Raw genomic sequence first — 14,569 nt, forward strand, 5'->3', positions numbered from 1 at the left:
TGTAGTGGTCGTTTTGGAAACCAGGGGGTGGAATCTCCTGCTTTCGCGGTATTTCCACAAGCTCTGTAGTGCCTGCCAGCCTGAGGCAAGCCTGATTAAAAAAAAAAAAAAAGTACCACTACCACCAAAAAAACCACAAAACCAAAAGAAAACAAATTAAAAACCCCCAAACAAACAAACAAACAAAAAACCCAAAGAAAGAAAAAAAAACCAAGCAAAACCCCAAACAAACAATGCCCACCAAAACAAATTAAAAAAAACCCCAAACCAAAACCAAACCCTAACAAACCAAAACCCCATCAAGATAAAAAACAGGCAAAACTGGCAATAAGAGCAGCAGGGACTTGCCTGCACCCACCTTGCCACTGGCCACCAGCAAGTAGTCATCTCAGGCACCACAGGTCCTGCAGGTCTGTGACTGTCCCCTGAGGGGTCCCAGAGCTTAACCCCAGGACACCACACTTGTCTTGGGGATGAGACTATAAAAGAACATGTAGCCTGAGCCTGGTCCTTCCTCAGGTCTGAATATATAATTCAGAAGAGGTGCCTCTCCATGGGTACTGAGGGTTGCTATTTTTCTGGCATTACCCAAGAAAGCAACAAGACTCTCACACCTGTAGGCCCAGATGAGGATGTTTTCTCTGGACTCTGATGTTGCCAAGCCAGCTAGGAAATGCAGAGATGTCTCCTAGATGTGACCTAAGATTGTGGCACTAAGCAGCTGCTTGAACAACAGTGAGACAAGACCTAATTTGCCACAGGGCACTAAGAGGGCACCCTTAGTGGCTGGAAAGGCACTGGAGGTCTGGGTTGGGTCCTTTGACTGAATTTGGTATTATTGGGCCTGTTGTGTTTTATTACTCCCTTGCCAGATGAAGGCAGTGGCATGGGAAGCATTTGCAGAGCTCCCAGGCAGCAGCAATGCAAGGAATGAGGCCTCAGTGAGAGGCCACCTGCCAGAGCCAGCCATCCCTCCTGGGACCACACGGCAGACACCCCTGCCCATGCACAAGTGGCATGACTTACATGTGGAGTGCTGCTTTGGGGGAATAGGGGGGCTTTTCACAGAGCAGCTCTTGCTGCCTGTGGCACAGCACACCCCACCCCATCCTTCAGGAGCCAGGTACAGGGCAGATCTGCCTTCTCAGAGACTGGGGCACAGAGCAGGTGGTGAAAGGGGTGACGTTGTCCTGTATTGAAAGACCAAGTCACCCACCTAGCCCAGAAGACAGGTCATGTCTGTGTCACCTGATTTTGAAGAGCCTAACACAAGGCAGAACCAAGAGCACTCTATAATTAAGGAAACACATGCAATGCTTTACAGGTAGCATGAGGTGACTCAGTTTATGTGGGTCTAAAACACTCCTTTTCAGCCAGTAAACTTGAATGATAGGAGATGTGTCAGCTGGGGGAGAATATGATTCAGACTTTAGGACCTCACAGATCACTCTGCTGTGCCCTCTGTGGTGTTTGATGTAAGCCCATGTGGAGCAGCAGTATTTCCTGGCTGAGGAACAGTGTAGGTCTGGTAGCATCTGTGAGCACTTACCTCACATCTCTTTTCCTTACAGTGCTTTGGACCTCATTTGCCAAACTTTCATTCTTGTGAAAACCAGCCAACAGAATTTCTCTTCTCCATTCTTCTTTTTCCCTTCTTTGTTGAAATCCATTTTTCAGCAGGCCTAGAGGAAACCTTTCAGAGATACCCAGGGAAGACTGTTTCTGAAACTAGAAACCACTATCACTACAGGATGCAGCATGTTAGAATAAGACAAAGTGCCACAGCCACTGAAGTTTTTCTGTCAGTGTGCCAAGCACACAGACCTTTAAACAATATCTCACACTTAATTCCTTTGTTTAAAGAGAGGAGAGCACCAAAGAGTTCATAAATTCCCCCCCAAAAGCACTCTCAAACACTGAATTAGAACTACAAAGTGTTTAGATGTCATGGTTAGAAAAAGTCCTATCAGTTAATAAGAGCAGTCATTTGTTGGGACTGAAGGCAAATCTGCTCACCAGGCCCAAGAGGTCAGGCTGTCCAGGAGCTCACCAGCCTCTGCTGAAGTGGCCCTGCCTGGTGGGAATGTTTTCACCAGTAGAGATGATGCTGGGACACCAGTTACAGACCAACTTTCTGTGCTGAATAGAGCTGGTAGAAAACCAGGACAGAAGCATCCAGCTCTATAACAGAATCAGTTTTGGCACACATTTTGAACAATATTTTCAATTTCTTCCAGAAGCTTAATCATCATCATTGAGATTTAAAGATTTACAGATGCCTTGAGAAATCTTGTATACAAGTTTAGCAGTACAAAGTATTCTATAGTCACTCTTCACTGCAACTAAAACAAACAAAGAAAGAGACACAACCATGCATAAACAATTCTATATCCAAGTTCCTGTTTTCTTACTTAGGGTGCTATGTTAATTCTCTTGGCAATAATCCATTTTCAGCAGGTTCTCATCGACACAAGCATTTGGTTCCCACTTCCAGGCAACATAAACAGAGCTAGAGACAGTTGTTATCTCTATGGATTGCATCAGGAATAGAGAAAGGGAAAGTGGTGGTGACAGCACTAATCAGAAATAAAAAGCTAGACTTCCAAGCACAGTACCTTGGTGTTGAGTAAACTGTTTATGAGACATTTTGAAAAATTTCCCAGCACAGTGTATTAATGTTCGTGTGTTTTCATTACTTTTCATTTAAATGAAGTCTTCTCTGTTGATCTCTTTTTCTGCATCAAACAGGTGGATTTTATCTACATTTTAGTACCTTTCTTATTCTAGTTATGTTCAGAGGCTAGGGAATCCAGCCATCTCATGAGAAACTTGTTGAGGAACCAGCACAAAAGGTGCTTTCTGCAGACCAAGATTTAAGAACTGTTTCAGTAAGCAGCCCTACATGTCTCCAATCTGTCAAGATAAATCTTCCTGAGGAGAAGAAGGTGAAGAGAGAGCAAAGGACATTTTAGCTCAGGACAGGTTGAAATTTATCTATAAAAACTTGTTACCATGATGTACAACTTTGCAGTAAGTTTTCATAAACATCTGTACAAACACATATTTACTAACACTTACATATTTCCTAACACATTGGAGAGCTCTTTTACATTCATGTACCCGTGCAGTGGCCTTCAGTGGGGACTTCACTGGCTGGCTGCAAATTCACAGGGACCGTGCATGTGCAACTCCACCTGAGCAGAAAGAAGCAGGTATAGGATGAAGTTATCAGGTCCTTTACAAGATACTATTGATTTTTCCTCTTTTTAGAACACAGAACTAAATTTTCTTGATCTCTAAACACAATTTTGATTACAAAGAACATTTCCTGTCACCCTGCAGGGTGTTGTTTTCTCGAGACTTCACTGCGATCCGTGCAGCTGTGCAAGGCCATGTGTGGGCATGTTACCCCACACACGTGCAGCAGACACGCTCTGTGCTCCCAGGAACTGTCTGGGCCAACTGGCACTGCTGGGAGAAAGTCTGTGCTTGACACACCGTGGGCAGTGATGAACGCCCAGCTGAGCACCACGCCTCACAAACAGAAGTGCCTCAGGAGGACCAGCTTCAAAACAAGAGGTATTTCCTCCTGTGCAATGAAACCCGCTCTGGGGTGGCAACCAACCCACAGTTTACGCCCAGAGGTGACCCACACTTGTCACAAGTCAGGAAACTTCCATCAAGGGGCTCAAAGAGTCACTTCTCATAAGCTGGGCTGCTGTCAGTACCAGGGTGTCTGGATACAGGCTGCTCCTTTTATCCAGATTTATCACAGCCAGCAAGAAGAGGGACACAGACAGTCTGTGCCCATGGCATATCTCAAGCAAACACCTGCCACTGTCCCTGCAAAGACAAAGCAGGACTCAGACCAAAGATATCTCCCCCAATCCAGCTATCTGCCAGATGCAAGAGTCTCTGTATAATATCCCTGAGAACACAGCAGGCTGCAAGCTTGTGTTGAATAAGTGCAATGAGAAGAAGGAGGGCTGATTCCTGAATGTTTGGTTTTTGGAGAATGTTGCATTAATACATGTGGCATTAACACATCGGGGAAAAAAATAGCAGGATGCATCAGGTATGAGAGATGAGATTGTCGTTGCCATCAGCTTTATTAACAGAAGCAATTGTGATGGAGAATGACAGTACTACATCCAGCTTTCTGAGGGAATAGCTTAATTCATATAATGGGAGACTAGTAAAAAGGTCTCTGTGAAATTGTTTCCGTCCTCCAGAATTTGCATGCTTCCTGGTGTTCCCACTTTTAGATGCACCAGCACATTTCAAAGCATTTAATCTCTGAAGCGTAGGTAATGCCTGTGGTTTTTTTCAGTTCATTCACAGTAAATCTTGCACTGAAATATTGTTTGGTTTCATTAGCTATTATTTATACTTCAGTGCTTTTCACCTACTCCTCAATTGCATGCTTATGAGTTCAGTAAAGCACTTAAAACTCACTATTGTGACCACCGGGGTTTGCTGGACAGTGCTTAGCACACGGCTACAAACTGGCACAGGGTTGCCCTGCTTGAAACAGTGATGCTGCAAACGAGCTTATCTTTTCTGCCTTTTTGGAGGAATCCCACGAGGATGGTGCTCAAGTCTCTCAGCGATGGCAGTCCAGCCCACCCCAGACAGATGACAGCTGGGGTGAAATTCCTCAGCTGAGCGCGGCGGGATGCTCCGAGGATGCCCGCGCACCGTTCCGCTCCTGCCGCCGCCGCCCCGCGGGAGCGCCCGGGCCGGGCCGGGCCTGGCCCCGCTCGCTCCGCCCGGCCCGGCCGCCAGGTGGCGGCAGCGCTCCGCGGGCCCAGCGCCCCGCGGCCCTCACGGCCTCGCTGCCCTCAGCGCCCCGCGGCCCCTCGAGTGTCCGCGGTGTTCGCTCTCCAGGGCCCGGTGCCCGCTGCCCGGGTCCGAGCGCTCAGTGCCTTCCCGGTGGCCGCACGCACCGACCCCGCTGCCCTGGTGCCACAGCTCCCCGGGCAGGCAGCGCAGCGCAGCCCCGGGACGCGCCCGCCTTGTGTCCTTCGTGCGGCATTGCCCCCTCCTCAGGGTCTTTCTGCCTGGAACTGCATTCCCCAGCAGCCACAAGCGCTCGAAATCGCAGTCCCACCAGCGCTCACCTGCCATACCACACTGGGCCTGTCCTTTACCAAACTCAGTCAATTACTGCCTGTCACCCCGCTTAACAAGGACAACACGGGCAGAGCCAGCACAGCTTCAACAAGACCCGGCCTGTCCTCGCCAGGACAAAGCAGCAGCAATATCCTACAGGCAGGAGCAAGGCAGCCAGGTTTCTTTAATGCTCAGCAGAGCACTCACTATCAACCAATCCCACCTGAGGAACAGTGCAGGTGTTTGTGATGAAGGGAGTGCAATTTATTCCACCTGGGAAACTTTCTCTAGCTGATTACTGATCTGTGTATGCACAGATCAGTACAAATCATGCACAGATCATGTACAAGCTACAGCACAAGCGGCAGACACATGCTATAGAGGACATACCACAGCCATCTGCTGAAAGCTGCCAGGCTTTTTGCAGTTTAATCATTGCACATTGACTTTAGGAATACTTCCACCTCTCAGGGCCTCTGGCAGGGGCAGGCAATGCCAATATCCCATGTGGAATAATTTAGGAAAAGTCCAAAGGGTGGGGCTGGGGGTATAAAACTGGATTAGCAGTGCAAACTTAAATCCTCAGCACTGGTTAACTGTCATGTAACTCACTCCTGGACGGGAAACTCACCCTGCCTGTTCCTGTCATGCCTGGAGCAAACTTTAGCAATAAAAGATACTGCAATCGGGGTTATCCAGGGAAAAACAGCAGGCATTTCTGATACCTGCTGCAGTAGTATCCCGCTCCCCCTCCTCTAGCAGCTGTCAAGTGTCAGCAGTTGACATTTTGATGTTGTTTTTCCCATAGTCTATGGCTAAGGCTCACATTAACACATGCTGAAGAGGAGATACCCTGTTCCCAGGGGTGAAAGAAATGTTTGTGATACATCCAGCAGCACCAGAAGGAGGGCAGGGTCCCTGCATCTGAAGGCCTGGCACCTCCTGAGATGCAGCTGTGAGCCCCAGGGAGGAAATGCAAAAGAAGGAATCCTGAAATCTTTGGAAACCAAGACAGGAATCCTCTGGACACTAAAGAGCTGCTCTAGCTTTACCTCAGCACATCCTGAGCTCACTCCACTGTTCTTCTGGGGAAAGGTGCTGGCCAAGTCCTGGCTAGAGACCAGAGAAGCAGATTCCTCAGGAGCTGCAAATGATTCTCTCTCTCTCTCTGGTTTTCTGTAACCAAATCATTATTTAGATGAAAATCATTTGTCTGCAATGCAGTTATATCCATTCAACTTGCACAGTCCCATGCTGCACAGTACGTATTTTTCTTTCCTTATTCCTCATCATGTAATTCCAAATAATACATGAAGTTTATATTTTATAGGTAGAAAGACAAGATGGGAAAGGCTTAGGTGGCCGTTTGAACACCAAGAGTCTGTCATCAGTTTTGGGATTAGGTGCTGCATGTGATTGATATCCAGGGATGAGCCCATCACCTGATTAAGCTAGTTTTTTAAAGGATATACTTGAGTAATTGAGAAAGAGGAGGTGAAGAAGGAATTGGGGCCAAACCAGTCTCTGGCAACATTCATTGTGTGTTTGCACACCAGTTAGCTCCTGTCTGTGTTCCAGTGCTTTCCAGACTCATTCTATCAGCATTCAGGCATGCTAGCTGGGATCCTGGAGTATCAGGCAGCAAAGGATTCTGTCTGGATTCTCCTCTGTAATATTTTTACTTTTCAGGGAGGCTCTTCAAGTCTTAGAGTTGCTAATCTTTACATGCAAATCCTTTTTCAGAGTTGTTATTCCCAAGGCACACCACCGAGCCAGCAGGCTATTTAAAAAGCAAACTGGCACAGTGGACAAACAAAGAAATCCCTCAGGCCTTGGGTGTCCCCAGTGCCAAGCAGAACCAGACAGTCACTCCCTGTGTCTGTAGTATGCCCCTGTTTGTACACCTACAGTTCACCCTGCTTGTAGTGTGGCACTGTGAGCACACGCTCCACTGCTGTCCACAGACTCTTACCTGCAGAGCTGCTGTCTCACCAAGTTACCTTCCCAGTGCAGGTTGGGATAGTTGACTCTCCATCTCAAACCAGAGCTTTGTACTTGTCTAGTGAATTGCATCCTATCATTTCGTTCAGTCCATGTATCCCATTTGCCAAGATCTTATTGGAAATCTAAGCAGGGTGACCTCCAACATATTTTCTACTCTTCTTAGTCCAGTACAGTCTACAGGATGAAGAAGTTTGATCTGCCTTTTTTCATGTGTATCAGCAGGGAAATTCAAAGTACCTATGGATCCCAGAGTTGTTCCAGCAACCCTCAGACTGAAAGTGGGGGCTCTTAGCCCAGTTTCCCAAAACCTCCACAACCATCTTCATCTAGGTAAAATTAGGAGGATAAAACAGTGGTGATCATGTCATGTAACTCTACACCAAAAGCCATAAAATTCTGCTACTTCACCCTTACCTTGCTTTCTTTTCTCAAAGAATCAGGAATAAAATCAATTATCAATTAGAGAAAATTGAAGTAATTTTCAATACTGGTTGCTCTTGAAGTTTATATCTGAATCCTCTGCAAACATGATCCATTCAAACACAGGACAAAGGAAAACACACACCTTCCAAAACATACCAAATGCTTGCTGTGTGAATGTGTGAATGTGTGTGGTGATCAATCATTTGCTCACCTCTCCAGTGCCATGAGGACCTGACTTTGTAAGAAGCCTTTGTAGACTGACATTTTGGATGAGACTGCTGCATTAGTACTGTCACAAGATTTTAGAGACAAAATGAGGATGCTTTAAAAAGGTAGCAGAAGTAGCTAAGAAAAGATTGTCATCTGCTCAGGCCGCAGGGTCCCCTCAGTGTTACCTGCTCAGGATTTCTTTTACACTTGCAACAGAACTTTCTCTCTATTAACACTCCAGACACAAACACCAGGTTAATATGGGACACTTTTACCCACCAAAAGTAACAGTAACCCAGAAGTCTGCAGCTCTTTACTTTAAGTGAGGAGGTAGACATGGAAAGGCGAGAGTATTTTCAGCTCCACTTTTTAGAGGAGACGGGGTAGACAAGTTCTTTAAAGACCTGAAAAGGCAGCAAAACCAGGCAGGCAACTAAAGGAGCAAGCAAGGAAATCTAAAAATGTTCCTGGCCAGAAACCTAACAGCTTGTAGGACTTTTTGCTGGGCAGAAACGTAACAGCTTGTAGGATGTTTCTCCTTAAGGACTCAAAATGTCCTTTACTGGGCCAGCCATGCACACTGCTGCAGCCTATGCACCATGGTGGGGAGGCACTCTGCTCAGAGGGAAATCCTGAAGGATTTTCAGTTGCAAATGGATGTAGACAAAGACAGGAGCACCATCCCCGTAGGCAAAAAAAAAAAGAAAAAAAAATCCCAAAACCAATAAAATGCTGCTGACAATGGGTAGGTCTTCACTGGGAAAAGCAGAGAGCGAAAAGAGGAAAAGCAATGCTGGCTTCTGGAGGAGTGCAAAGCTCTCTGCTCTAGTGCTGGTGTCCAAGAGGAAACAAAATATTCACTTTAAAAGCAACTGAGGTATGGATGTAGACAAAGTTGGAAGCAGCAGACAGGGAGAGGTACACACCCCATCTTTGAGGTTTTAATCTGTGTGCCATTGATAAGCCTAGAGTAGGGAGCATTGGGTTGAGTGTCCAGCAAGTTTCTCCTTTGTTCTTCCTGCTTCTTATCCCAGCAGCATGTGTGCATTCTCAGGGCAACCCCACTCCCTGCTTGGGTATGCCTGCTTCCTTTAACAGGAGTCGGTCAGAAACCTCTCCAGGATAAAAATGAGTATCTGAGATTCAGCCAGCAAGTATGTAAGGGAGATGCCTCCCAGATCTTTAGACCCCAGGCTATTTTTAACTTTGGTAAACTATTTTTGTTCTCCTAAATTTTGGGACAGCCATCAAAAGGTCAGGCTGCTGTTGCAGCAAGGAGACAGGGTAGATGGCAATGATGCAGAGCACGCACACAAACAGGATAAACAGTGGCATGGGACACTGTGCTCTGCCCAAGAGGCAGCTGCAAACTGACCTTGGATGCGCCCTCGCCATTGCCGGTGCTGCAATTCCCCCCTGTGCTGGCTATGTGGCAATGTGTCCCCAGGGCTCACGCTCGCAGCCACGCAGCATCACCGCTCTCCCCACACGGCTGGGGAGCCGCCCGCAGACGCAAGCGGGTGTCGCGGACGTGTGAGGCGCATCTGAGGCGGGCTGACAGCGCGGAGCACGGGACACTGCGACACTGCCCCCGCCACCCCAGCCGGGCCAGATCTGCCACCAGGAGGTGGCATTCCTGCAGATCCCCGCTCGGCACTCCCACGGTGCTGGCAGCCGGGGATGGGGTTCCGAGGAGGACGGTGCCAGCCTGAAGAGAGGGGCAGGAGATGTAGGCCGCAGATGGGCAGAAGAAGGCACGGCAGGCCTGGAGCAGGAGACAGGCCGGCCGAGATGAGCCGAGCACGCTGCCCCCCGGGGAAGGGAGGCTGCAGCAGTGCAGAGGTGCCGCTGCCCGGCGAGCGCAGGGCGGGGATGGCGCTCGGCATGCGGCTCCTTGGCACCTGGCCTGCCATATCTGATGTGGGTAGAAGGACACCAGAGAGCACCAGTGCTGAAGAGAGGGTGGCAACACAAAGACCGCTGTGTTCCTCTGGTCCCCATCCCCTTCTCCCCCTCCTCTCCCAATTTATTTACCCGAGTTCAAAAGACAGCCTCACAGTCCCGAGGGGCTGGCTGAAGTGGCCAAGGGGTGGGCTGTGAGGTCATCTTCAATGAGGGCAAAAATCCAGTATCAACAATGCTGCCCATTGTATGGCCCTGTTTAGACAATACCGGCTGGGTTCTTGCTGCTGGCAGCCCGAGGACTGGGAGCAAAGCCTGTTTGGGGTAACAGGAGGGGAGGAGGGTGGGCAGGGTGTGTGGCATCGAGTCAGACTGCAAGGGATGGAGCAAAGTGCAGAGATAGGCACCCTATCCCAGTCATCAGCAGTTATCAGCCTAATTCTTGATGCTGATAAGATTATCTTGACAGCTTATTCTCTCATCAATGACAGGGAATTTAGCCATCCTGGCCATAGCCTGAAGCCATGGCCATCACCCCAGTTACATTTGCATTCCCTTCTAACCTTGGCAATGAGACAGGACTGATTTCAGCTACTTTATTGACTCCCTTTAACCCCACGTTTCCCACTCAGCATCAGCAGGGTGGCCAGGTAAGCATCAACTACTTCTTCCAGCCCTTGCCTTTCCAAAGGCAGCTGGGGGTTTGGCCATTGATACTCTTCTGGGTGCTCCCACCTGAGGAGCCCAGGTAACCCACACTGAGCTTAGCCATGCTTGAAGAGTGACGATGGAGCAGGGGATCTTCAGGAATTTGTGGAAATTTATAGAGCAATAGTTGATGTTTTAAGGTGTGTGCATAGTGGGGAGAACATGATAGAAAGCAAGCAAGTGACCAGGATGCTGCCAGTTCTTGTAAACATGAACAGCACTTTTGGTAAATGCCATGATACCAGGCTCCTCAAGTCACTGTGTCTGGAGCCAGGTGACTAAACAATTCCTAGCTTTCCATTTCAACTATGAAAGCCATTTGCTACCTCTCCTGGACAAGGAAGAGTGTGTGAAAATATAACAAAGAATCATCACCTTCCAAAAGAAAGCATGGGGAGAAAACAACATCAAACAAGGGTGGTGATCCCATGAGCTGGCATCTGATCCCTGGCACCTGAACACCTGAAACACACAAACCCCAAAGACCTGCAGCTGCCATCATCCTTCAAGCAGGCATTAACTCTGAACTCTTGTAGACTGAGCCAGGTCCTGTCCCAACTCATTCTGAAGCCATGGTCCCCTACCCTATTTCTCTGCAACACATAACTGTGCCAAAAAGTCAGCTTGCCAAAACCAGAGGCACCATTAACCTGAGAGACTGCTGGCAGCAGTGGTGAATGATGGCAGTGTTCAGCTGATCTGCAGACTGGGCTCAACACCTTTGAAGAGCAGATTCTTTATGAGGGTAAGGAGGAGAGAAAGCATTGGTGAAAGGATGGAAAGCCACCCCAGCAGTGCCCTTTGAATGGAGCACCCACAGCACCCACACCCACAGCATGATTCTCCTATCTCCAGAAAAACTCTAAAGCTGGAATTGCTTCATGCTTCTTCAGAAAATCAATTTTTGCAAGCCTTTATTTTTGGCATAGGGTTCATTTCTTTCCCCAGTTTTCAGCTTATTCCCTCATTACTTGAGTCCCCTCTTCTTGTTTCAACTTCCAGCTGTGAAATGGAAGACAAAGTGGGAGACAGGGAATGTTGTTAAAGAAGATAAATAAACAACATTGAACAAACCTTGCAAAGCCCTTGCAGCAAGCATTTTTGAGTACATGGCTTTTTCAACAGTTTTAGGGGGTAACTGAGGAGATCCAATAAAATTTCCAAGATGTCAACATCAGATGAAATAGATGAAATCCTCTTGCAAAACTTACTGCTAAATGGAAAAGCTTTTTTTATTTATTTACCTTTTTAAAGGGGAGACTAGGAAGGAATGTGTTATGGTAAAAGAACTTTAGCTTAGTTTTGAAGTTTTTATCTGCATTCTGGCACTGTGGTAGCAAAACCAGGGTGGTTAGTGCATCCCAGGACTGGAATGTGACAGTTCTTTCTCTTAAAGGGTCTGCTCACTGATACTGTCTTGTGGTAAACCTCCCTGCTGGTTTGTGCCTCATTGTCCCCAGTCTTAATGAAAAGCTGTGAGACCCTCTGACAAAAAGAATTCTGCAAGAATTTTTCACTAGTGTGAAAGCTGAGCACCAGTGCTTCAGCTGAGTCCTGAATCTGTGGGGAGGTCTTAGGAAGGTGGAAAGAGCCTTGCATTAGACCATGTATTTCTAAAGAAATCCGGTGCTGAAGTTCATGGCCTGTGCTGCCCATGGCACGGCTCTGCTCGTTGCTGCCATGCACCATGGCCCTGGCATTGCATCAGCTCTTTTATGAAAGACTGTGACCCTGGGCAGCAGTCACCAGATACAGAAAAATTGAATCAGTTTCCTGAGGACGACGGCTGAAGCCAAATCTTCGTGAAGCAGTTTGGTGTACACCACGAGCAATGTAATTCTGCTGAAGGCTCAGCTGGGAAGTTCTCCCTGGAACGAGGGAAAAACCTGTCTGGAGAGATACAAACTAGAGTGGAAAACCCTGATTTAAGCTGTATTGCTGTGTTTATATAAACATGTCTGTTTTCCCACCTGGGCTGCCCAGTGATCCCCTTTTGTCTCAAGCCTTTGAGCAGCAGAGCTGGGGCTCAGATGGGCAGGGCTGGATGGTGGGCCAGGGGTATGCAGGGCGCAGGCCACTGGCATGGCCAGCAGCTCTCCACAGGAGGGAGCCTGGCTGGCACAGCATGGCCAAGCCTCTAGCCCACATAGGGCCAAAATGCTTTTCAACAGCAAGGCCAGATCTGCAGCAGTCCAAGCACTGGAAAAGCAAACCACACTGCAGACTCTCCACTTCCTCACCAAGGTGTCAATGCCTGAACCTCGTGGCCACATTCAGGAGCATTAACCTGTTGCAAAGGTGATGAAAATGGCAGCTGGAGAAGTTGGCCAAGCTGTGCAGGCCATTTCTCAGGACTGTCCTTGGCACAGAACACTTGAAACCTGCCAGGTCAGCACAGCCTCAACGATGGTAAAGATCCATCTTTCCCTCTATGCAAAAAAAAAATAAAATTGGGATGGCCACCCCCCAAGCTAACTGAGCAGGGGAATATGCAGAAAACTTATTCATGTTGTGAGGGAGCAGCCAAATGTATTCTCAGTTTTAGAGGGTAAAAGTCTAGCTGCCCTGTATAATGCCTCATAGTTGTACTCCATGTCTGAGGAAAGAAACCTGTGGAAAAGGAAAGGGCTCTGGTGGGTCTGAGTATCTGCAAAACTGCAAACCTTGAATTCCCCAAAGCCTCACTGTCACCCATCAGTAGCAATTCCAGGTCTGTCCCTGGTTCATGACATTGAGATTATTTTCCCCATGTGTTATGAGCTGGAGAGTACCTTTTTAAAATCATCAAGTACCACCTTATTTTTTAAAAATTTATTTATTTTCTTGTTTTCTTTTGGAAATAGCAGGAGTCAGGTTTCCTTGGGGTAGTTTTTAGCTCAGTTTGTAGTTCTTTCAAGCACTCATATAGAAAATAGGTAGAATCTTTAGTTCAAACGTAATTTCTCCTCAGTGTTGTTAACCAAACATTTAATGGAGAGTCTTAAAAGAGACGGTTGAAAGTCTCTCCCTGACTCATGTCTGCTTTCACCATCCAGGAACATCTGATTTGGGCTCTCAGTTTAGATATTGTGTCTCAAAAGGTAGGCATGACTCAAGATCCTAATATCAAGTTTAAACACATACTCCTCACATACCTTTTGTCCATGATTATGTAATGAAAAAGCAGGGACATATTTTCGCCTTTGCTGGACACCTCTGTATCTGGAGAACAAATGGGCTACTGTTTTTCGTTGTCACTTTTCCCTTCCAGTGATTACAATGCAACTCACTTTTCACAGCTGCCACTGAATAAGTCTCGATATGTCTGAGCAGGATCAGCCCAGGGATGGACTCTGCAAGATCTTGGTTGTCTATCTGCACCTCGTGTGGTCAGCTCCATCACTGCAGGAGAGCTCCAGACGGGATGTATGTCAGAGGATATGGGCACACTTTTGGCTTTTCATGTCCCTGCTCCACTCCCAAAATGACTCATGTGTCAGCAGGGGACAGAAACTGAACACGGGACACACTATTGAGTAGGGGAAGGAGCTGCACGAGGTCCTGGCCAGGGTGATGGCTGTAGGGTACCCTAAGCCTTGGTGCTAAATCACTGAGGTGTCTGGCACGGTGACCACACGGTGGAGTTAGGAGAGCTGCCTCCGGCTCTGCCACCGAAAGGGTTTGATTTGTAAGAGCCCTGGTTTTCACTTTTAATAGTGAAGTTCTCTGTGGGATAGAGTTTGAATTTCGGATAGATCTTGGGTTTTGGATAAAGGCTGGATATTGCTGGCACTACTGGCTAGCAGGAAGGTTGTTAAGGAAAACAGCTGACGGCAAACTGAGCTACTACTTTTTCCTTCCATCCTCTGCTGAAGGCACTGTTTTCTGGGGACAACAGACAGGATTCTTTTTCAAATGTTACAGCCAACAGTTCCCAAACTATTTGCGCATATCGTGATGGACATCTACACAGACATACGTGCTTATCGGGACGTACGTTGTGGGTGCTTTTCGCTGCAGGAATGTGTGATTTCCATACGCGCACACACGTGCAGATTGCGCCCCAGACAGATCCCCAGTACAGAGCAAATGTTCCATGCTGAATCCCCTTGTTCCCCCGCCGCAGCCCATATCCACCTGGGGAAGGGGAACGGGGCTCCCAACATCCCTCGCCCCTCGGGAGCCCCTTATTCCATGAGGGGCGGCCCTCGCGGCGGCGGAAGGGGCTCCC

The sequence above is a fragment of the Melozone crissalis genome, unplaced genomic scaffold (genome assembly GCF_028551555.1).
Source record: "Melozone crissalis strain CALT ecotype California unplaced genomic scaffold, PUWL_Pcris_2 ptg000019l_1, whole genome shotgun sequence".
NCBI lineage: Eukaryota > Metazoa > Chordata > Aves > Passeriformes > Passerellidae > Melozone > Melozone crissalis.